The sequence below is a fragment of the Phascolarctos cinereus genome, unplaced genomic scaffold (assembly GCF_003287225.1).
Source record: "Phascolarctos cinereus isolate Bilbo 61053 unplaced genomic scaffold, phaCin_HiC Scaffold_726;HRSCAF=1367, whole genome shotgun sequence".
Classification (NCBI taxonomy): domain Eukaryota; kingdom Metazoa; phylum Chordata; class Mammalia; order Diprotodontia; family Phascolarctidae; genus Phascolarctos; species Phascolarctos cinereus.
In genome coordinates, this window is record NW_027556098.1 from 60,910,040 (window position 1) to 60,916,200 (window position 6,161).

The 6,161-nt window shown below is 37.2% G+C and overlaps 1 long non-coding RNA gene across 1 annotated transcript; it reads left to right on the top strand.

Moving 5' to 3' along the window:
• Positions 1-1,421: 1,421 nt before the first annotated feature.
• Positions 1,422-5,945, top strand: LOC110194642 (uncharacterized). Its single transcript, XR_002320754.2, has 3 exons — positions 1,422-1,500; positions 3,785-3,878; positions 5,825-5,945. It is a non-coding gene; the product is annotated as an uncharacterized LOC110194642 (long non-coding RNA).
• Positions 5,946-6,161: the final 216 nt, after the last annotated feature.

Consider the following 6,161-nt stretch of genomic DNA (forward strand, 5'->3'; position numbering starts at 1 on the left):
CCTTCAGAGAGACCAGTATGGTGCTCTGAGTTTTTATAGGCATCAGTGTGAAGTTGATACCTCAAGGGAGTGAGGTGTAGAACATGGTATGGTTGGTAGGGAGGGTGCAAGATTTGTGAGTGAAAAGCCCTGTGTGAACACTCTTGCTGCCATGTGGCAGGGAGTGATGAGGTATGAGCTTCCAGGGTTTTTTCCTACCTATTTCTAGGGGGCTGATGCAGAAAGAGGTAGGCTTGTACTGAGTACATTGATATCTACTTGCTCTGGTGTTCTGCCATATTTTCATAAGCAGGTATTAGTGAATGTCTTTGCATACAGATATGGGTATGAGAGGAGCCAGTTGTATGGGCAAAAGAAAGCCAGGTGTTTCAACTGAATGATGGCTCATGATGATGCCAGCAGGAATTTGGAGCACTGCTTTTCTCTCCCACAGTAACATGGTCTGTGCAAGTAGAATGACATCTAGTGTTAGCCTACTTCACCGATGACCAAATGCCCTCATAATGATCTCCATCCTCTCTGACTAGTAATATTTTCAGTTGCGTCTTTGCCTCTTTAATGTCCGGCAAACCTGATGGGTTTCCTCCACCATATGATTTGCTATCACATTCCCACCAGAGAAGTCACAGAGAGGAAAGCATCAGTTTCTGTAAGTAGGAGCTTGAAGATTTTATTACTATAATTTTCCCCTCTACCTTAAAGGTCATTATCTTTTATAATACACAGCCTTTGTCTTTCTTTGTCTTTCATATAGCCAGTAGCATCTTTTCAGCTATGATTGTCCCAGAGATGTATCTGGGTGGAGCATTGGTTAGCACCTATTTTCTTTGTTTTATCCCCTGCATTCATTTTTATCCAACCTACCCATAGTCCTATTCCCATGTTACACTATAGATCTTGCGGATATTCAGGTGTTGAAACTATTCATAAAATTATTGTGCCTAATTACTTCCTGTAGAACTATTGATATAATTATCAACTTGTCATAAAAGAAACTAATACTTTCAATGTTGTTTATGTAGGTCTTAATGTATTTTTACCTCATAGTTCATGGGAATCTGTTTTAATAGCAGATTTAATAACCCCTAAGAATGTGTGCAAAATTCAGAAAATTTGCTGACCTTTGTAAAGCAATTGTAATGGAGCTCAGAGCTTGCACCCTGCATCCTGCACTCTCCTACCAGGTGGGTAGGAATAACCTCCTTTTTTACTGGCTGTATAGCCAGAAGAGGTTGTGCCTTTAAGAAGTGCCAGACTAGAGAGTTGTCCAGAGGATAAAGACCACCACAATTCATCCACAGCATCGGAGATATGAACTGAACTAGGGAGGAAGGACTTCCTTCTACTGCTCTCCCTTTTATGCACTGGCTCTGAGAAATGGACCTGGGGTTTCAGTTTCTGTTCTGTGTCATTTGCCCTCAGTTTCAGGTGCTGGCAACAATATCCACTGGACCTAGGAGTTCGAGCTCTAGTGAATTGGGAGCCAGGATTCCAAGCAAGGTATTGAAGCTAGCCAGAATACCAGGGAAGTCCTGAGAAGACAGGGTGCCTGGGGCTTGAGTCCAAGAGGGGTTTGGGAATTGAATCTTGGAACTGTGCTCTGTAGGAACTGAGCTAAGCGATGAACCTAATCTCCTTCCCCTCCCCAGAGACTAAGGTGGTGTGGAAGAGCAAGGGGAGTATGTCTCCCACCTATTTGTATATTTGTTATTATGCCTTTTGAAGCAAATATTCCTTTGTAAAAGGTAATCTGACTTTTAGTGACTAAATGGAACTGGAGTATAGAGGAAGCAGCCCTACACTTGAGGGAACATCCTAGGTGAGAGGATGGAAACATTGGCAGAGTGCCTAGAAACCCCTCAATCCCCTTTACAGGTACAGAGAACCCCAGGGGAGAAGGGAAATGTAATTTAGCTGGCCTTCAGGCAATGGGGGCCAAGGTGGTCAAAAGTTACAAAAAAGAAAACACCTCAGAACTCTGAGAAGAGATTCAATTTTTAAAAATCATCTTTAGGACATAATAAGGATAATAATAAAAGAAAAAAACTAATTTTGAAAACAACCATGTAAAAACAAATGCTCCAAATATACAAGTTGTTTTCCAGTGTGGTTGAACCAATCTATAGCTCCAAAAACAGTGAATTAGTTTCACAGCGCCCCCCGGCAATGTTTTCCCATATTTTAGCATCTTTACCAACTTGATATGTGTGAGTTAGCTACTCAGCATCATTTAAATTTATATTTCTTTAATTATTAGTAATTTGGAGTATTCAGAAGTCTTACTTTAAAATACGTAGTGTCCTATACAATAATAAATAGTTGGCATCCTCTTTCAATTGTAAATAAACAAAGTGTTGAGTGTTTTTAATTTCCTTATTTATTTGTAGGGTTTGTATACTTCAACAATAAATACATAATAGAATTATTTAGGCAGCTATATCTTTATAAAAACCATCTTGTTCCTTTTCCCCTTACTCCAGTAGTAAGTGAGATTCTTGGAGGTATAGATTATTTCATTTTTATCTTTATATCCCCAGCCTCTATCAAAGAGCCTTGAACATAGTATGCATTCAATAAATGTTTACTAAATCAAATTAAATATGAATATATTGAGTTTTTTAAGAAATGGTAATAATCTGAGGCAATATCTATTCTTTTATCTATTTCTCATTTTTCCAGAATCAATGGCTTGTCTAGATCAGGTGGGAATTGACTCATTTATAAGATATATCTTACAATTTATATTCTTTCTTCTGGTTTGGTATTAATTTTGATGTTTTCTGTAACAAGTTAGTGGTCTAACTGTACAAGGATAACCAATTAGGAAATTATCTATGACTGTAACCAGTCACTTCCTGTATGTTAAAATGTAATCAATCTTATTTTTTGTCATGTTATTTAATTCTTGCCATGTCTAGTGCCTCTTCACTCTTCTCAATGAAAGTATTCATGGTATAGGGCTCAGGCTTCTGTATCCTAGAAGCCTATCACTGCTTTCTTTTCTTACTTCCAAAGTATGTTTTCCAAAATGTTTTTTTCACTACCATTTTCTTTGCAATGAAACCTATGGACTGAAGTCATGGATTATTAAAGTCTAACCTTGAAGAAATTATGGGCCCATAGGGGTTGGAGGTACTAGTCCACACTTTATTCCATACCCATTCATGAAGTTTGTTCTGACCTCAGTCCTGGGAATCCTGACTTCAAATTGGAAGGAGAAGACTCCATGTTCTCACATTCTTTGGCTCATTAAGTTTCCACTCTGAATCACTGGGGATGATGATGATGATGATGATGATGATGATGGTGTGTGTGTGTATACACACACACACATATATATATGTATGTGTATATATACATATATCATTAAAACCTTAATTATGGGTCAGAAATCTAATATATATATTTATATCACAAATATGATATATATGTGTATAAATATATACATATACACACACATACATACACACACACACAACATTATAAACTTCATTATGAGTCAGAAGTCTAAGATTTCTTCCATAACAGGGATAGTTAAAAAAAAAAAAGATGTTCAATGTATAATAGGAATCATTCATGGGACAGGTAATTTATTCCTACACCCCAAAGGAATGCTAAACAGAAGCTACTCATTGTGCCTTGACAAAACAGCTTTAAAAAAACTGAACTTGGTAACGATTTATAACTATGGTTACAATTTATTGAGAGGTTCACGATACTCCAACTTTGTCAGATTACAAAGCAGTTTGTGAGATGACTAATTACAGTTTCCATTTCACCTCAGCTCTTCACTTCACACTGTGCTTCTTCAGTCAACCTTGCAACCAATGGCTCTTCTCACTAGATCCAGGCAAGGAAACACACAGCTGCAGTTCCAGGTATAAGCTTACCTAATAAAATCCATGCTCCACATGGGCACTAGGTGTGGTGTGGGAAAATGATTACCACTAGACTTCGTTGCAGTCTAGAGGGAGAATGCCATACTTACCACATGGAGTAGTCCTCAATAAGAGAATACCTTTCAGTAGCTTTTTTCTCTTAATTGATTCAGCTCAAATACCTTCCCTCATCCTACCTACACCCCCAGTCATAGGGAGGGAAGTGTTTGGTAAGAGATAACCAAGGGATCACTCAGATTTTCATACATTCTACCAAGTTCTAATTCAAGTTTTCAGGCAGCCAGGATATGTCTTCCCCGAAAGGCCCAAACAATGATTCACTCTTCTTGGAATTCCTGGACATTTCCAGGGAAGCTCTGGGTCCACACTCTGAAATGGTCCTTCTATATCTCTTTAGTCTCTGCATAAGTATATGCTGATTTAATTTTGAGGGGCTTGCCAATTTTTGGATAAAATTCTCACAGTGCCTGGCACATAGTAGGTGGCATATAAATGCTACCATCATCATCATTCTTTGCAAAAGATGATAGTATATAATAGTAAATGTTTTGCTTATTTATTTATTTGTTTGTTTATTTATTTACTTATTTATTTATTTTTGCGAACGCTTATTATGAACTCTGCAATATGAGATGACCTAGTTTCCCTTGTAACGATATTTCTTGTTGCCTTTGCATGCAACAAACCAATTCTACAAACTTTTTTTTTGTTTCTCTACAGAAAACCTGTGAGTCATCCTTCCATTTAACTGCAACTGCTTTTTGTATTCTGCTTTTATTTATGTCAAAATGAATGTAATTCAGTTTTTCTAGCAGCACATCCATGTATTATTGGTCACTGGACAACAATTTAATATTTAGAGTACCAACAACTCTATTAATACTTATAGACAGTTTTAAAATGGTGATTCTTAGCATTCTCTGCCTTCTTGTGAACTACTCTTACACAGTCATGACAGAAGTGGGAAGTCACATAGAACTGAGGATAGTTTTGTATTTTTCTTTGTTTCATAGGTTATTATGGCCAAATAATTCATCATCAAGGAGCCCACATGCTGGTGATTAGTCTCTCTGAATATAGATAGACTGTTCCTTGGACAGTAAAAATAGTCTGTTAATAATACTATGCTGTGGAAGCATTCTAAGCTTCTGCCTACCCTCTAAACCATTCCTTACTTAGGAATAATATTATTTATAAATTCCTTATTTAGGAATAATATTAAGCAATAATGTTATTTCAGTTCAAAGTTCTTTTGGATTCATCCGCATTAAATAAACCATGGAAAGACTTAATCAGTCCTTGTCTGAAATCCTTTTCACATCCTTATTCAAAGGCCTAATCTAAAGTGAAACTGTCAGAAGTTTGAGAAGGAACTCTCTTCTGCCTGATTATGGAATTAAGGTGATGACTAAACAAGTCAGAAGCCTCTTTGATTAATTCTAGTAAGAGCAGTACCCTTTATCTGATTGAATTGTGTTATTAAGATGACTCTCTACAGTGTACCAAAAGACTATTGTCCAGTGAAAGTCACTAAAAAAACTATAATCTCTTGAACCCTATAAATTATATGGAGAAAATGACTTGGATCAGTGAAGTCCTCAGTGGCATAAGGGGACTCAGTTCTTTTTGGATTTCTCCCTGCCTAGGCTACTGGGCTTAGAATTTAATTCAAAAACTTGTTTCTGATAGATTTCAACTGAACAAGCAGAATGCTGAATTTTTCTTCAGTAGTTAAATGGCTCTGTGACATGGATTCTAATACTTGATAGGAACTAGCATGGCTCAGGATCTCTGCTCTGAAAAACTTCATGGCCAACTAAATAAGAGGTGTCGTTTAGTTATTTTCAGTTGTGTCCATATCTTTGTGACCCATTTGAGGTTTCCTTGGCAAATCTACTAGAGTGGTTTACTATTTCCTTCTCCAGTTCACTTTACAGATGAGGAAACTGAGGAAAACAGGGTTAAGTGACTTACCCAGGATGACACAGCTAAGTAAGACCACATAGGCCCAGTGCTCTATCTACTGGGCCACCAAGCTGCCCTTCAAATAAGGTAAGGGGTCCCGTTAAAAAAAATCAAAATAAACAAAAATGAATCTTGAAGTTTTGTTTTTTAATAGAGCTGCTGAGCCTTGTTCCTTCCTCATTTATTTAGACTTTTGGAATCTGACCATTGAAGAGAAAGGCTCCGTCTGTTAGGTACAGCAAGAAGGGTTTGTTCTTGTTTCTGTTCATGTTCTTGTTTGTAACCACTTTATGTGCC